The sequence below is a fragment of the Jatropha curcas genome, chromosome 1, assembly GCF_041381405.1.
Source record: "Jatropha curcas cultivar XTBG-Jc1 chromosome 1, XTBG_Jcur_1.0, whole genome shotgun sequence".
NCBI lineage: Eukaryota > Viridiplantae > Streptophyta > Magnoliopsida > Malpighiales > Euphorbiaceae > Jatropha > Jatropha curcas.
The window spans coordinates 11,828,131-11,846,603 of NC_143151.1; the positions used below are offsets into that span (position 1 = coordinate 11,828,131).

The window sequence follows — 18,473 nt, forward strand, 5'->3', positions numbered from 1 at the left end:
AAATGCTAAAAGAGAAATCAAAACCCAAAAATAAGAAAGAAAATCATCAGCACACTTACTTAGCTTAAATAGAAAATCTCTAAATTTCTTGAAAATAATCACCAAAAATCACCACGCCAACCTCTTTGGTTCTCCTAACACTGTCCAATTGTCAGTACACAAGTTATTTGGTTGTCTTTCAATTCTTTGCCTTAATTGTTCATATTTTAACTTTAATTCTAATGTTTCTTATCTTTGTCTGCATTTTTCTTGTTGTAAGTACATAATAGGTGAAGATGAAATTAGATGTGGAAGTCTTAAGATATCTCAGCAAAGAAGAATTTAGGGTTCTCAATGTTGTTGAGATGGGCATGAGGAATGTATATACTCATCCTCTTATTCTTTCTTAAATACTCCCTCCGTTCCATTTTATTTGCATAGTTTTACAAAAAACGCATATTAAGAATTTAGTCAATAAAAATTATTTTATTTTTTTTTATTTATCCTTAATTCATTAAGATATTAATAAAAGTCCTTAATTTAATAAAGGATCATGAAAGGTTATTATGGGAAAACAATTGATTAAATGTATAAATTTAAAAACCTTGCAAATATTTTGAGACATCCAAAAAAAGAATAAAAAGCAAATAAAATGTGACTGATGGAGTATATTTTTAGTTTGTTGATTTTGACGTGTTATTTCATGTTATTTAGTAAGCTATTGATGATCATTCTCCTTTATACTTTTATAACAGCATGAAATTGTACCTACAATGCTCATTGATCGTATAGCTTCTGTCAAGTACGCCCTTTTCCATGTTGATTTTACTTGCTTCATAATTAGCTTGTTGGGTAATTAGTCATTTTAAAATGATAATTGATGAATTGTATTTGTCTTTTTGCTTTCCTTTTGATTTGAGTTTAAGTTTATTAATAACATCTATATGTACAATTATTTTAGAAATGGAGGGACATAGAAGGTTTTGAAAAGCTTACTCAAGCATAAGCTGCTGCACCATGATTCCTCTAAGTGTGAGTAACAATGCATTGTATTGTCTGTATGTCTGCTAATTTGAGTCTACCAATATATTTGGTTAATGTCTGTATGTCTGCTGCACCATGGGTTTCGGCTCACTTACCTTGGATATGATTACCTTGCCATTTAAACGTTGCTCAATCGTGGAGTATTTAGAGCTGTTGATCGTCAAATCGGAGTTGGAAAGGAGTCTGGTATGTTTTTGAACCATAAGAAAGTTTCTGCAACTTAGTATTATTTTTAATCGTGGAGTATTTGGTTAGTTTAGTATTATTTTTATTTTTTTATTTTACTTTGTTTTGATATTTCATTGACGTTTTATATCTTTCATTTTGTTGAAGATATATTTGAGGTTTGTACAGAGGATGGTACTATATTGGCAATGAAGCTGCATAGGCTTGGCAGAGTTTCTTTCAGGGCTGTCAAATCTAAGCGTGATTACTTGAGGCATCGTCGCAATTATAATTTGCTCTACTTGTCCTGTCTAGCTGCCCTAAAAGAATTTGCTTTTATGAAGGTTCTGTTGTTGTCTCGTCTGTTCACATTAGTTGTAGTCTATTGAGTGGTAGTTATGTTGGTTGGTGTTGACATGATGCTCATTTTTTTGGGTATTTTTTGCAGGCTTTGGAAGAACATGGGTTTCCTGTTCCACAAGCTATGGACTGTAATAGGCATTGTGTGGTTATGTCACGTGTCTATGGTTATCCGCTGTAAGTTGACCTCCATCATTTACTTTTATGCTTGTTTCGTTCCTAAATTATGAATTTGTCCTTTGCATTCACCCCCCACTTTCCTCACTCGATTTTCATCATTTCTTAGTTATGGTTATTTTGTATGATTTCTATTGCATTATTTCTGCTTCATACTTATCTTGTATTGTTACACTGGTCATCAACATTAGATATTTGTTTTTGTTGACAACCTAACATATACTACTACCAATTATGGTCATTTAATCAACATATAATACACACACACACTCACATATAGTGATGATAATACAATTGATATTGATATCTATTGTTAATTTTTGGAATGGGCAACCTTTAGAGCCATGAATTGGAACTGAATTGAAATTCCAATTCAGTGATTGTCCCCTCTGAATTGTGAAAGCGCATTATAGTTATGATAGTTATGTTGCAATTCTGAGGAATTGGACGCGGAAATGATGCAATTCTATTTCTAAATGGGTGCCAAACAGCTGAATTAGAATTAAGGGGTTCAATTCCAATTTCAAGACACCCAATTCTATGCTCTAGATGGGACCTCAAATGATAAGTGAGGTTCTGTTTCATTTCATATATTTAATGGGTATTCTGACCTGCTCTAATCTCTGTCTTCTGCCTGGTTGTCTTGATTTGTGGTGCCAAACTGTGGCTTTATATCCATGAGCAGTTGATTTATAAGTTATTTATTTGAATTCAGTGTGCAGGTGAAGCAATTGCAAAATCCAGAAACAGTTTTTGTAACAATAATTGGTGTTGTTGTTTGTCTCGCAGAACATGGTCTCATTCATTGTGATTTCAGTGAATTTAATATGATGGTATGTGTTTGAGCCTCTTGATAATGCCATACATCTCTTGGCTTTACAGCTGTTTGTTACTTCCTTTTTTTTGTCTTGTTTTTTTTTTTTATCATCTTTGTTATACATTTTTCAACTTTTCCGCACTTTTTTTTTCTGTATATTTTGCATACAGGGTTTCATGGTTTCATGCCATTTAGGTTTAGTTTCTGCATTGAATTTGTTCACTGTTCATTCTATTAGATGGCCAAAAATCTCGTAAAATTTCAATTTCAGCTAACTGATAAGCTTTACATTTTTGTGCTCAATTACTTTGTAGATCGGTGATGATGAAAAGATCACCGTGATTGATTTCCCTTAGATGGTATCTGTATCACATCGAAATGCCGAAATGTATGTGTCGGATCTTAGTACCTGTTATTGATTTACTCTAATATTCAATCTGCAATAGTCTTTTATTTCTATGCTTTCTTATTTTTTTCTCATTGCTCAGGCACTTTGACCGCGATGTTGAATGCATCTTCAAGTTTTTTAGCAAGAGGTAATTGGTTATTTTGCTCAAAGTATTGTTGGATCTCAGACAATACTCTGAAACATTTTAGCTATCATTTTTGCTGATCTAATAAGAGATTATTTGGATATATTTCTTTCTTTTCCTTCTTTTTTTCTTTTTAAAAAAAAAAAAAATTCTATATAGTTATTCTCAATGAAGCATCATTTTTTTTCCCTTCATTTTTTCCTTTCTATCTGCGTTGTTCGTAATTTCCCTTTCTTCAGTTGGTACTGAAAATAGACTTTTTGTATCTGTGATTCAAAATTTTGTTGGTGGCTATAAAAACTGTCCATTCTAACTATTCCACCTTATTTAAAAATAAAATAAAAAGCAAAAAACTTAATGTAGTTGTATGCTGTTAATGTCTGCAGCAAATATGGATGTCATGTTGGGAAAATCGCTATTTTTCTCGCCCTTCGGATCGGCTTCAAGCAGGAACAAATGAGAAAATAAAATAATAACTGAGAAATTAAAGAGAACACGATAATTTAACGTGGAAAACTCCCCAAGTGGAGAAAAACCACGGCCGTTGTCTGCTACCGACAATCATAATTCTTATCGTCAAGAATTATCATACTCCACCATAAAAGAGTATCGTCACTTGGAACCACTTTACCGACTCCAAGAATTTTCCATCGGCCATGTCGGATCCCACTAATAGTTTATGGTGCAACCCTCCTGTTGACTTTTCCGAGAGTTCATTAGCCATCGACATATTTTTTCCACCACACACTTTGCATCAACGTCAACCAATGCCGTGCGCATTTTCGTGGACCAGCTACCAATAATCCGTCCTCTTCCATGGCATCTCTACGAGTAGCAATCATGCCATAAGGACACACATCTCTCAATTACAGAGAGATCACATCATCTCCTTCGCCACAGGAGATCACATTGGCAGCAACAACGTTAGAGCTTCTAGCCGAATCAGCTCCACCGTTCGGGCAATCCTTCCTCACGTGTCCAGTTTGACCACAAACCCAGCAGACAACCTTCCTCTTTCCGGAGCTTTTATTCTTTTTCTTGGTACCGACAAATAAAGCTGAATCCTCATATGATTTATTTTTCATTTCATTCAGTCTTCTCTCCTCAGTAAGGAGCTTACTAACCACATCCGCATACACCACTTCCTTACTACCATATTTCAGAACAGGTTTCATGTGCTCATATGTCGAAGGAAGTGACAGGATGAGTCGGAGAGCTTTATCTTCATCTTCGGTTCGCACTCCAAGAGTTTCTAATTCAGAGACGATGCCATTAAGAACACTCAAGTGATCTGACAGCTTTGTACCTTCCGCCATTTTCAACGTATGAAATTGCTCCTTCAAATATAACCTATTGGATATATTTTTGCCTTGGTACAATTCTTCCAGTTTCTCCCACAACTCCTTTGTCGTGGACAATCCAAGCACATTAGCAAGAACATTTTTTGCTAGACACATGCGAATTTGACTTGCCGCTTTGATATCCAGCTCCTCCCATTCTTCATCGCTAATCTTGGATTTTTCTGAGTCTCCACTGCTACTGTCTTTTCCTGAATTCTTTCCGCTGACTGGTTTACCCTTCAAAACCTTATGCAGTCCAGACTGAATCAACACGTCTTTGACTTGCACTTGCCACAGTGCAAAATTCATTCTCCCGTCAAATTTCTCAATCTCACATCTCATAGCCGACATGCTTACTTGTGCTTATAATAGTGAACCCAATAATTAATGAAGTAAACCGATTCGGCAATACCCAGGAAAGATCACAATGATCTCCTAGACAATATTACCATTCCACGTAAAATCTCAGTTGGACGGAGGGGTCACAAGTGGTCCCACTTAAAATCCGGCCTTCTAGACAGAAGTTACGTGCACGGTATATTATCAGAATAGAATAACTTCAATAATTATCGTCAGGACATTCACCACCGATACTCAAGCACACCAAAGCAAAGCTCCACCCGCTTCAAGACTTCCAAAACTCCACCTGCTTTTAAAATAAAATAATTTCTAACAACAGTATTTCTGATGTGGAAGATCAGACTAAGCCGCAACCACAGAGCATACTTATAATTACAAGAAATTATTTTAACACTAAAAAAGCTTCGCCTAACAACTAGGCTCTGATACCACTTGTTGGGAAAATCGCTATTTTTCCCGCCCTTCGGATCGGCTTCAAGCAGGAACAAATGAGAAAATAAAATAATGACTGAGAAATTAAAGAGAACACGATAATTTAACGTGGAAAACTCCCCAAGTGGAGAAAAACCACGGCCGTTGTCAAACGACAATCAAGAAAAATATTCACTATGCGGCAAATTGTTACAACCACAATTACAAAATATTTTTCTACCCGACACCCTCAAAACACCCCAAATATTTTATACTCCAAGGGATTCCAAAAGACTTGCTCTAAATCCCTAATATAAAACACATTCAAGTATTTTTGGTGTGTTTTGGTGTGATTAGAAAGCTAAACATTAGCTTTCTTTTATAACTAAACCTACCACCCTCAAAACTCAATCTCACCGATGTGGGATTGAGCAAAAAACATTTTTTATATATATTTTTTTCTTTTGTTTTCAACAATGGCGGCTAACATGTCAATGATCCACCACTCCTAGGATTTTTCTTATCACATTCCTGTGCATGAATTCCTAATGTACATATATTTTCAATCCGTGATGTTTTCCTTTTTCATTTTTCCCCCCAGATTTAATCTGTCCTTTCAAGAACACATAGATGAAATTGATGGTTCGGATGTAGATTCGGATGAAACTGGCAGTACCTACTTTTTCTTCTATATCAAAAACAGTCGGCTTTCTCAACAAGGAGCTTGCTGTGGATTTACAAGGAAAGATCTGAATCACATTGAGAAAGTATGGCAAATCATGTCTTATTAATTGATGCATGTGAGTGAGTCGATTGATATTCGTTTTCTAGTTTTCTCCTATTAATTATGGTGGTGGCACCAAATATCGTCTACATAAACTGTTCATCAATTTGTATTCAAATGTGATTATACGCTGTCCAACCTTCCATACCTTACACTTGTAGGCATGCACCAATCACCGATACTCTTGAAGCACCTTTTTCTAGAATTTTGACAATACTGCAAATAATTTAATAGCAGTATCTTTTTCTATGCGGGTCTTGTTTTGCCATTCCACCTGCTATCATAATTCGGTTATGTTAGGTTTAGCTTGTGCCTTGGAATGTAATTTGCCCAAATTTGTATTACCACTTTCTAATCCAGTGTTGTTTTTTCTCCTGCAGTTCATTGAAGCTGGGAGTGCAAAAGATACGAGCTCTGACACTGAAGGAACTGAAGATGAAGAACATGCATCTGAGTCAAATGAAACAACCATAAAAAAGTTAGATTCTTTGCACTTGGCAGAGCAGGTATGTATTGTCAAAGCTTTTATCATAACCAAGTCATGCAATTCACAAGTTTGCTACAAACTGAGGACTTACTATTGGCCATCATGTATAATTGGCATATAAGAATCTTCATTAGAAACACTTGCCGTACAGATAAACCGCTGTTCAAATCTGTTCAAGTCTCCCTATCAATGCAACCCGAATTTCTTGAATTACACATAATTATTCGGTTATTAATTGTGTTGAAACATGCAACGTTTGTATTCGGATTGGTTGCCTTTTTCATCATGGTACCAAGTAGAACTGATATTCTCTCATAGTCACTGCCACGTTTCATCTGAGTCCCTCAAAGTCCTACCTCCTCCCTTCCTCTTTTGTCTCTGACTAGTTATTTTCTGTGACTAGGTGTCTTCATTGAATTTCTTTTTCTTTTTTGTTTCCTTTTTTTTTTTTTAAATTTTGCAAAGAATGATTGATTTATGGCAAATAGAAATTGTTGAATTCTTGTCCGATCCCCATTTTGATCACTCCTGCAGCTTGCATGAGTGTTTTTTAGTGTTCTCCACTAAACAATTTCCTACATCAACACTCTTACTGCTTGCACTGTTCTTTTATGCAGGTTAGAGAAAACTAGAAAAGAAATTATTAACAGTTGCTTTAGGAGAAATCAGAGTTTTAATGTTAGATTAGAATCAATAATAGTTATATCACTAGGAAAAAAAAACTGCTTTAGTATTTTGATAGAAGATAGAAAGAAAGATAATTTAGAGGAATAGAATTTCTTATCATTCATTCTTCTGTAATGTTAAATTTATACTGTATACATGTATTAGTTTAGGAAAGTCAAAATATTCTGCTCTATTGATTTTAGGCTTAATTTGACTTTCCATATTGTATCACTCCCCCTCAAGTTGATCAGTGGGATTTCCAATGTTCAACTTGCCCAATACTTCATGAAAAGATTGAGTTGTAACTCCCTTAGTCAAAACTGTCGGCTAATTGGTGTTCAGACCTCACAAATGGAAGCTCGATGATACCTCCTTCAAGTTTCTCCTTGATGAAGTGTCTATCAACTTCTACATGCTTTGTCCTGTCATGTTGGACAGGATTTCCAGAAATGCTGATGGCTGCCTTGTTATCACACTTTAGTTTGGCTGGACCTTGAGGTGGAAAACCCAATTCATCAAGAATTTTTTTTAGCCATAATACCTCTTTTACTCCTCTGGCAATTCCTCTGAACTCAGCTTCAGCACTTGAAAGAGCAACCACCTTTTGTTTCTTGCTACGCCAAGTTACCAGATTTCCACCAACCAGAGTGAAGTAACCAGAAGTGGATTTTCTATCATTTGGATTTCCTGCCCAATCAGCATCAGTGTAAGCTTCTATTTCCAAGTGTTCATTGTCTCTAAACAAGATTCCATGTCCAGGAGTTCCCTTGAGATACCTCACAATCCTCGTCATAGCTTCCATGTGCTCCTTCTGTGGAGAGTGCATAAACTGGCTAACCACCCCGACTGCATATGCTATATCTAGTCTAGTATGAGATAAGTAAATTAATTTCCCAACTAGCCGCTGATACAGTTCTTTGTCGGCAGGCTCTCCTCCTTCCTTCAACACAAGGCCATGATTAACTTGTATAGGAGTATCAATTGGTTTGCAGTCAATCATCTTTGTTTCAGCAAGAAGATCTAAGACATATTTCCTTTGAGAAATGAAAATCCCCATCTTTGATCTTAGGACTTCAATTCCAAGGAAATATTTATGACCTCCCAAATCTTTCATTTCAAATTCAGCAAACAGATTATCTCGAAGCTTTGTTATTTCTTCCTTGTCACTACCTGTGATGATCATATCATCCACATAGATGATCAGGCATGTGATTAGTTCTCCTCTTTTCTTTAAAAACAAGGTGTGATCAGAATTACTCTGCCGATAGCCATATCTTTTCATTGCTTCGGTGAACCTTCCAAACCATGCCCGTGGAGATTGTTTTAATCCATATAGTGCCTTTTGAAGTCGGCAAACTTCGTTTCCTTTAAAGTTTTTAGAAAAGCCTGGGGGAATTTCCATATATACCTCTTCCTTCAAATCCCCATGTAGGAATGCATTTTTCACATCAAACTAGTGCATAGGCCATCTTTTGTTTGCAGCAATGGAAAAAAGAACCCGAATTGTGTCTATCTTTACAACTGGAGAAAAGGTTTCTGAGTAATCTATGCCATAGGTTTGAGTGTAGCCTTTTGCAACTAGTCTGGCCTTGTATCTTTCAACTGTCCCATCAGCCTTGTGCTTAATAGTGAACACCCATCTGCACCCTACAGGTCTCTTCCCATTTGGTAGTTCACATGTTACCCATGTTCCATTTTTTTCTAGAGCTTTCATTTCTTCTTTCATTGCTTCCCACCATTCCTTTTTTTGCTTTGCCTCCTCTACTGATCTCGGAATTACCTCATGAATGGAAAGCGAGAAAGTTTTTACAGCTTCACTGGTCCTACCCCTCACTAGATGTTCCAAGGGGTATCTAAAACCTCTAGTAACTCTTTCAGGAGAGTACCTTCTTGGTGGAATCCCACGAGTACTTCTTGGAGGCAGATGGTATCTTTCTTCTTGGATCTCCTGTTCAGAGTTAGTATCAATCAAATCATTATTACTAAAGGAGTGTGATTCCTCACTTACCTCTAGTTGGACATCTTCAGAAGGAGAGACATTGGGTAAAGATGGCACTTCTTGTGGTACTGAGTGTGTGTCACCTTCTGATTCTTGTCTGATAGATTCATTTGCAAGCTTAGTTGATTCTGGAATAGCACTGTCTAAGATAGCACTATTGTTCAACCATGCTAGTGGATCACTATTGTTCTCCTCCTGACCACTAGAATGGGCAATATAGTAATATTCAGTCTCGATAAAGTTACAGTCCATAGTCACATAGGTCTTGCGTGTACTAGGACTATAACACCTGTACCCCTTCTGATGAAGTGCATATCCCATAAAAACACACTTGATTGCACAAGGGTCTAGTTTAGTTCTATCCCCTTTTGGAATGTGAACGAAAACAGAGCACCCAAAAATCCGTGGAGGCAAAGATAAAGCTTAGGGAACGTCTACTTGACTACCAAGGACTTGTAAGGGTGTTTTATGATCCAAAATCTTTGTGGGTAACCGGTTCAGAAGGTAGGCAGAAGTAGCAAGGGCTTCTGGCCAAAAAAATTTCAGAACACGGGACTCGATAAGCATTGCTCGTGTCATATCCAGAAGGGTTCTATTCCGACGTTTAGCAACACCATTTTGTTGTGGTGTATAGGGACATGTAGTTTGGTGGATTAGACCATTTTCAAGGAAGAAGTTTTTCATGGCTCCGTTGACATATTCAGTGCCATTGTCAGAACGGAGAATTTTAATTTTTCAGTGGAATTGAGTTTGAATCATGTGGAAGAATGCAACAAATTTTTCAAACACCTCAGATTTATGCTTTAAAAAATACACCCACGTCATGCGAGAAAAATCATCCACAAATAACACAAAATATTGAAAACCAGTAGAGCATGGAGCAGGACCCCAAACATCAGAGTGAATCAAACTAAATGCTTTATCAAGTCTAGTATTGTTTAAAGGAAATGAAACACGGTGACTTTTCGCAAGTATGCAAGTCTCACAATTCAAACAAGAGTTCCTATTTTTAAACAAAGTAGGAAATAAGAACCGTAAATAACTTGCCGACGGATGTCCCAATCTTCTATGCCATAGCCAAATTTGTCTATCCTCAGTTCCATGAGCAAGTAATACAGCCCCCTTTTTTACCACGTCATCGACATAATACAGTTCGTCAAACTCAGTACCACGCCCAATGATCTCCTTCGTATGAATGTCCTGCAAATAACAAAATTGAGGATACATGAGAACCACACAATTCAGTTCTTTAGTAATATGACTAACTGATAAAAGTTTATGCGAGAGTGAGGGGACATAAAGACATTGCTCCAATTCCATTTTAGGATTGAATTTAATTTTTCCAGCATTTTCCACTTTTGACAACATGCCATTTGCACTTTGTATGAAGTTTTTTTCTGGAATTTCTGAGGTAATAAGATCTGAAGCATCGTGAGTGACGGTATGTGAGGCACCCGAGTCAAGAATCCATTTATTTTCTTTTTCCGGACTGGGCTGAATCTGAGCAGAATTTAATTGGGCTGGCTCCACTTGTTCTTCCTTTTTGGTCCGATTTATTGGCTTTGGTAGTGGGCCGAACAGCATAGACCCTTCTTCTCTTTTGAAATATGGCCTAGTGGGTAGTTTATTTCCCACATCCCCATCTCTTTCATTACTTGAGAGAATTTTAGGGTTCTTACCAAAGCTTCCAGCGCCGCCGCTTGCCATAGCAGTGATCCCCGCTTAGCTTGTTCCTCCGCCACAATTCTCGCTGCTTTCAGTTTTGCCGGTAGCCTCTTGGTTGCCCGAAGCTGTATTTGCTTTACCTGTACCTTTCTTTTTAATTCGGTTCCCATTCTCCCACCAGTCAGGGTAACCAATTAGTTCAAAACAACCATCCTTGGTATGCTTTTTCATACCACAATGAGAACATTGAAGTTTTAAGCGATCTTCCTGTGATGAGCTTCTACGATCTGAGAAATCTGATCGATTCTTTTGCTGTCCAGACATTCTGCTTCGATTCACTGGTTTTGCGATCAGGCCCGAACTTATGCCACCCGATGATGTATCATCGTCGCTGGAGGTAGCAGGTTTCAATACTTGGATTCTTGTGGCCTCTCGACGAACCGAGGCATATGCAGCCTCTACTAAGGGTTTAGGCTCCTATTTCAAAAGATCCTTCCTGACCGATTCGAACCTCTCATCGATTGTCGTCAAAAACTGGTATAATCGTTGCTCATTGACATATTTATTGAATTCTGCTATATCTTTTGGACATCTCATGGGGTTTGGCTGTCTACGATCAATTGTCTGCCAATACCCCTGTAGTGTGCTCCACAGCCCTTCAAGAGTCCCATTGCCTTGTCTGATGATACTTGCCTTCTTGTGTAAATCGTATGTTTGTAACGAATCTACACCACTGCCGTATGTTGTGGCTAAACCTTCCCACAAGGTTTTGGCAGTAGGGTAGTTTATCACACTGTTTACCATACTGGAATCAATATTTTGAATGATCCAGGTAAACACAATTTGGTCCTCTTGATCCCATAATTGAAAGGTAGGATCTGTGTTTGGAGGAGGATTAGAGGACATGTATTTTGTTTTTCCCTTTCCTCCTATTGCTGCTCGCATCAACCGAGCCCAGATAGCATAATTATCTCCTGTTAATTTTGTGGCTATTGTCAAATCTGTTTGAAGAGTTTGTTTTAACAGATTCGCAAATTGGAGGGCTATATCGTCTGGTAACATTGATTTAGTATTACCAGTCGTGTTGGAATTGTTTTCAGAATCACTTTCTGACATTATTTGGTTTGGCTTTGAAGGATCAATTCAAGGAGGGATTTTGGTAGATGATGATTGCTGGTTCTCTCCTTCTGGATTGAAGAACCTGCTCTGATACCATGATAGAAGATAGAAAGAAAGATAATTTAGAGGAATAGAATTTCTTATCATTCATTCTTCTGTAATGTTAAATTTATACTGTATACATGTATTAGTTTAGGAAAGTCAAAATATTCTGCTCTATTGATTTTAGGCTTAATTTTCTCCTAAATTATTGGTATTTGACTTTCCATATTGTATCATATTTGAGAAAGCACCAAATAAAGAATTAGATTCGGAAACAGTATTAGCAGTGAGTGAGAGAAAAACATTGCATTGAATTATTAACCTCTCCATAATCTCTTTCAGAAAATTAAGTTCAAGGTCACCAGATCAGACAATCAAGAAAAATATTAGTGGGCTTTCAAGGATAGTGATTTTGACTTTGTCATAGAACTCCTCCTTCGCTCTCCTTTCCATTGTGTTTCTATCTTGGAATCAGTAATAACATTTAACAAGATAAGGAATAACCTGCATAATCTGACCCGACCCAACCTCCATAAAACGATTAATCCATATGAAATCAATATCAGATGGGTTGGATTAGTTTCTTAATACTTCTAACCTCATCTAGCTCGGTTTGAGACCGGCTTTAAACACAAAAGAACCAGACTTTGAATACCGCTTCTTCAGGGTTAAAATTTTGATATGACTATTTTGGTGTCTTTAAAATTATTCGATCTCCCATCTATGAATCATTTTTGGAAATACTGATAGTTGTTTTACATAAGGTTTGGCTACTGAATTTAAATTGAATTTTCATCTCCGTTCCTGCTTGCTTTCATAATTTAGGACTTGGTTTCCTTTATTGTTGTTTCTTACCTTTATTTATAGAAATGAATTAAAATTTAAAAGGTACAATTTACCCTAGATTGCGGTTATGAGAAGAACTCAAGAAAAGCCTCCAGATTTTTTTCTTGGCGAGTTGTCAATTGAGAGAGAGTGACGAAGAGAGGAATTATCAATCCATGAGTTAGTATGTTTAAGCTGAATAACAAAATTCATGTTTATTGTTAAACCCTAGAGAAATACTATATGCCATGGCCTCATAAGAAGCCACTTTTTTTGTTCATTTGTCAAAAAAATAGGCTTTAACACTTGGCGAGATTCTGCTTAATAACTTCTAGACTCAGCTTTTATACAATATATTGATTGTGTATGGTTTTAATTTCTTTTCTAAATTTTGAGAGCTCTTGCTAGGAAAATGGAAGAACATTTGGCAAAGTTGCAAAAACTGGGAGGTTTATGAGTTGAAATCAACAAAAAAGGAAACGAAAACGATGATCTAGGAAAATTTCTACTCTCTACCGTACATAGACCTCCTTTTGTTACTAATACTTGATTTGCTTGTAAGATTACCGCATGGTTTTCTATAATTTATGCATCTTATATTTAATTATATTATTGATAAATTATAGTACCTATTTACATAGTTATTAATGACGCGCTTTACTTAAGGCTCAGCGGCTTGCGCCTCAATAGTCCTCAAGCGTGCGCCTTTTTTGCGCCTAAGGCTCAAGATAGGCATGTCTTTCTATTTTTTTGTTTTTCTGAAGAAGTCACCTAGGGTTTTCTTTCAATATAAAGCTTTCTAGCCAACATATGCTTAGGCAAAATAAGTAAATAAAATAAACGAAAGAAATAAAATGCGACAGAAAAACCAATTATGTGCTTTGTAATCTAGCCTCCAATCCTTCATCTAGCCTCCAATCCTTCATCTAGCACTCACCTCTTGCAATCTAGTTTTTAGCCAATAGCCATTCATATATGCCTTTCTCATTTTCTCTTCCTATACTTGCTTTTTATTTTTATTTTTCCCCATATTTTCTCGATTCTACCGTTTGCTATCTTAACTCTAATATCTTAAAATATAACTTGTCATGTTGGTTTCTTTTTCCTGATTTATGTGTGTTCCTTTCCATGTTTTTCTAATTTTTTTTCATTTTTTTATATCTTAAAACATAATTTACAGATTTATGTATTTAAATTATTTTTTTATTTATTAATGCACCACACCTCACTCAGACTTCCGCCTTCGCCTGGAGGCTAGCGCGTAGGCTGCCTCAGTGTGTTTTGGGCCTTTAATTACTATGCCTATTTAAGTTGTGTTTTGGGCCTTTAATTACTATGCCTATTTAAGTTGGAGAATGAGAAATATGTTGTACCATGTCTTGTTAGAATCGAATTGAGTGAAATGGTCAAGATAGATTTTCAAAATAGTGGCCAAATTGTGTTGGGAAAATCGCTATTTTCCCGCCCTTCGGATCGGCTTCAAGCAGGAATAAATGAGAAAATAAAATAATGACTGAGAAATTAAAGAGAATAAATAACACGATAGTTTAATGTGGAAAACTCCAAAAGTGGAGAAAAAACACGGTCGTTGCCAAACGACAACCAAGAAAAATATTCACTATGCGGCAAATTGTTACAATCACAATTACAAAACATTTTTCTACCGATACCCTCAAAACACCCCAAATATTTTATACTCTAAGGGACTCCAAAAGACTTGCTCTAAATCCCTAATATAAAACACATTCAAGTGTTTTTGGTGTGTTTTGGTGTGTTTAGAAAGCTAAACATTAGCTTCCTTTTATAACCAAACCTACCACCCTCTTTTGCTCATCTCCCCGACGTGGGATTGAGCAAAACCTTTTTTTTTATTTATTTGTTTTCAACAAAGGCGGCTAACAATCTCCACTTTGAAAATAAAATTAAAAAAAAACACAACATTGTCTGCTACCGACAATCATAATTCTTATCGTCAAGAATTATCATATTCCACCATAAAAGAGTATCGCCACTTGGAACCACTTTACCGACTCCAAGAATTTTATATTAGCCATGTCGGATCCCGCTAATAGTTTATGGTGCAACCCTCCTGTTGACTTTTCCGAGAATTCATTAGACATCGACATATTTTTTCCACCACACACTTTGCATCAACTGTCAACCAATGCCGTGCACATTTCCGTGGACCAGCTACCAATAATCCGTCCTCTTCCATGGCATTTCAACGGGTAGCAATCATGCCATGAGGACACACATCTCTCATTTACAGATAGATCACATCATTTCCTTCGCCACAGGAGATCACATTGGCAGCAACAACGTTAGAGCTTCTAGCCGAATCAGCTCCACCGTTCGGGCAATCCCTCTTCACGTGTCCAATTTGACCACAACCCCAGCAGACAACCTTCCTCTTTCTGGAGCTTTTATTCTTTTTTCTGGTACCGACAGATAAAGCTAAATCCTCATATGATTCATTTTTCATTTCATTCAGTCTTCTCTCCTCAGTAATGAGCTTACTAACCACATCTGCATACACCACTTCCTTACTACCATATTTCAGAACAGGTTTCATATGCTCATATGTCGAAGGAAGTGACAGGATGAGTCGGAGAGCTTTATCTTCATCTTCGGTTTGCACTCCAAGAGTTTCCAATTCAGAGACGATGCTGTTAAGAACACTCAGGTGATCTGACAGCTTTGTACCTTCTGCCAATTTCAACGTATGAAATTGCTTCTTCAAATATAACCTATTGGATATATTTTTTTCCTTGGTACAATTCTTCCAGTTTCTTGGTGGACAATCCAAACACATTAGCAAGAACATTTTTTGATAGACACATGCGAATTTGACTTGCCGCTTTGATATCCAGCTCCTCCCATTCTTCATCGCTAATCTTGGATTTTTCTGAGTCTCCACTACTACTGTCTTTTTCTGAATTCTTTCCGCTGACTGGTTTACCTTTCAAAACCTTATGCAGTCCAGATTGAATCAACACGTCTTTGACTTGCACTTGCCACAGTGCAAAATTCATTCTCCCGTCAAATTTCTCAATCTCACATCTCATAGCCGACATGCTTACTTGTGCTTATAACAGTGAACCTAATAATTAATGAAGTAAACCGATTCGGCAATACCTAGGAAAGATCACAATGATCTCCTAGACAATATTACCATTCCACGTAAAATCTCAGTTGGATGGAGGGGTCACAAGCGGTCCCACTTAAAATACGGCCTTCTAGACAGAAGTTACGTGCACGGTATATTATTAGAACTTTCGTACCAGAATAACTTCAATAATTATCGTCAGGACCTTCACCACCGGTACTCAAGCACACCAAAGCAAAGCTCCACCCGCTTCAAGACTTCCAAAACTCCACCTGCTTTTAAAATAAAATAATTTCTAACAACAGTATTTCTGATGTGGAAGATCAGACTAAGCTGCAACCACAGTGCATACTTATAATTACAAGAAATTATTTTAACACTAAAAGCTCTGCCTAACAACTAGGCTCTGATACCACTTTTTGGGAAAATCGCTATTTTTCCGCCCTTCGGATCAGCTTCAAGCAGGAATAAATGAGAAAATAAAATAATGACTGATAAATTAAAGAGAATAAATAACACGATAGTTTAACGTGGAAAACTCCCCAAGTGGAGAAAAATCACGGCCGTTGCCAAACGACAACCAAGAAAACCAAGAAAAATATTCACTATGCAGCAAATTGTTACAACCACAATTACAAAATATTTTTCTACCCGACACTCTCAAAACACCCCAAATATCTTATACTCCAAGGGGCTCTAAAAGACTTGCTCTAAATCCCTAATATAAAACACATTCAAGTGTTTTTTGTGTGTTTTGGTGTGTTTAGAAAGCTAAACATTAGCTTCCTTTTATAACCAAACCTACCACCCTCTTTTGCTCATCTCCCCGATGTGGGATTGAGTAAAACCTTTTTTTTTTTTTTTTTGTTTTCAACAAAGGCGGCCAACAAATTGTTCATGTTGAATATATTTTAAACGAAAATACTTGCTACACTATTATTACTATGCATCCTTCATACTTATCAATAGTCGATTGTCATTCAAAAAATCTATTACTCATTACATTTTCTTTTTCCCTGTAAAAAGATACCCATACCCTTGTTTGTCCTAATTTTCATTAATAGATTTGCTAGGCCTATGTTAACAGAGTAGATAAATATTTTCCTATTTTAAGTGCCAGATGACCGAAGTAACAGATTCTGATAGATTTTCCAATAGGTTCTATTGGAAAGGCTGAAGGGTGGCCTAGTTCATAGGGCAGTCTTTTAGTTTGTGGTTTAGATCTAATTTTTAAAAAATCCACTTAGTTGTATGCCTATATCCCATATTTATGTCATTTATGGTTTATTTTATGTTTATTATATATTATGCTGCATTCTTTCTTTTCCGTTTTTTTTTTTTTTTTTTTTTTTTTTCTGGCTTGAGATTTTTAGTTTTTAATAATAAAACCAATGCAGGAAGAATGCACTTCAAATGCTTATGAGGATGACAAAGTAGATGAGAATCAATAAAGCTATGAAGCAAGTCAAAACAATGAGTTAGAAACACGAGAAGCGAGTGACAGGGTACAAGTTGATATCATTTGCTCCAAATATTGAATCTCTGGTACTGAATTTGACAAATATTTTTTCACATTGATTGTTCAAGGGATTGGATATACCCACATGATCAAGTGTTTACAGGCTCATGAATGATGAGTTATGGATCCAATCTGAAAGAACATATTGTATATCCCAAGCTTTCTTACAAATCTCATCTGCAATCAACATATATTACACCCTGATCTTTCTTACTGCATATGGTCTTTTTATGCAATTAGATGTTTCATGGCGTAATGTTTTCTTTCTTGTGATCTGCGTCCTGGTTAGTAAATTATTTGTGGACTAACAGTTAATGGGTTTGGTTATTGCTTTCTACTATAACTTTCAAAGTACCAACATATTCACTATTAACTTTTTAAAATTAGGCTTATCAGCTGATATTTAAATATGTGTCTGTTTATAGGGTTTTTTGTTTTTGTTTCTTCTAACTTCCTTAAGCATTTCATTCTCAAGGTTGGATGTAATGAAAATTATAAAAATATGCCTGATTGCAAAATTTGTCTCATTGTAATTATGGTAAAAAAATATCCACTGCTCTCTCCTTGTTTTTTAGTCAAGTAAAGATATTTGTTATATATCGAAGCATACCTTGGTGATAAGTGTATATACTTATTTACTACTCTCCGAATGTAGATACAAATGATGCTGAACTGAGCAAGCGCCTTAACAAGCAGAGAAGACGCGCTCTAGCAGTTGCCCAAAGGGGACAGAAGAGTCTTGCTTCTAGAAATTCTTACAGAGACAAAGATGGTAAATCCTCTCATAATTCAAAACTTCAGAAACACTTGAGCAACTGCTGAACTATAAAAATAAATAAATAAATAAATAAAAGTGAAGAGCTTTGAATTCGGTTGTACTCTGCGGCATGATAGATACTACAGTGGATGAGTTTTGCCCATATGGATGGTTTAATTTATATTAAGATTAAAATAGATATGAGAAGTCTGTAATATAGACGTTTTAGAAAGTTTTGCCTTCTTTGGAGAATACTTGTTCTTAATACAAGTTAAATTTCCTTTTGCTTTGAGTTCGAGAAGTGGAAGTACAAGTCTT

At 36.3% G+C, this 18,473-nt stretch overlaps 1 pseudogene; it reads left to right on the plus strand.

The window, feature by feature from the left end:
• Window positions 1–275: 275 nt before the first annotated feature.
• LOC149499008 (serine/threonine-protein kinase rio2-like) lies at window positions 276–18,403 on the plus strand (annotated as a pseudogene).
• The last annotated feature ends 70 nt before the right edge of the window (window positions 18,404–18,473 follow it).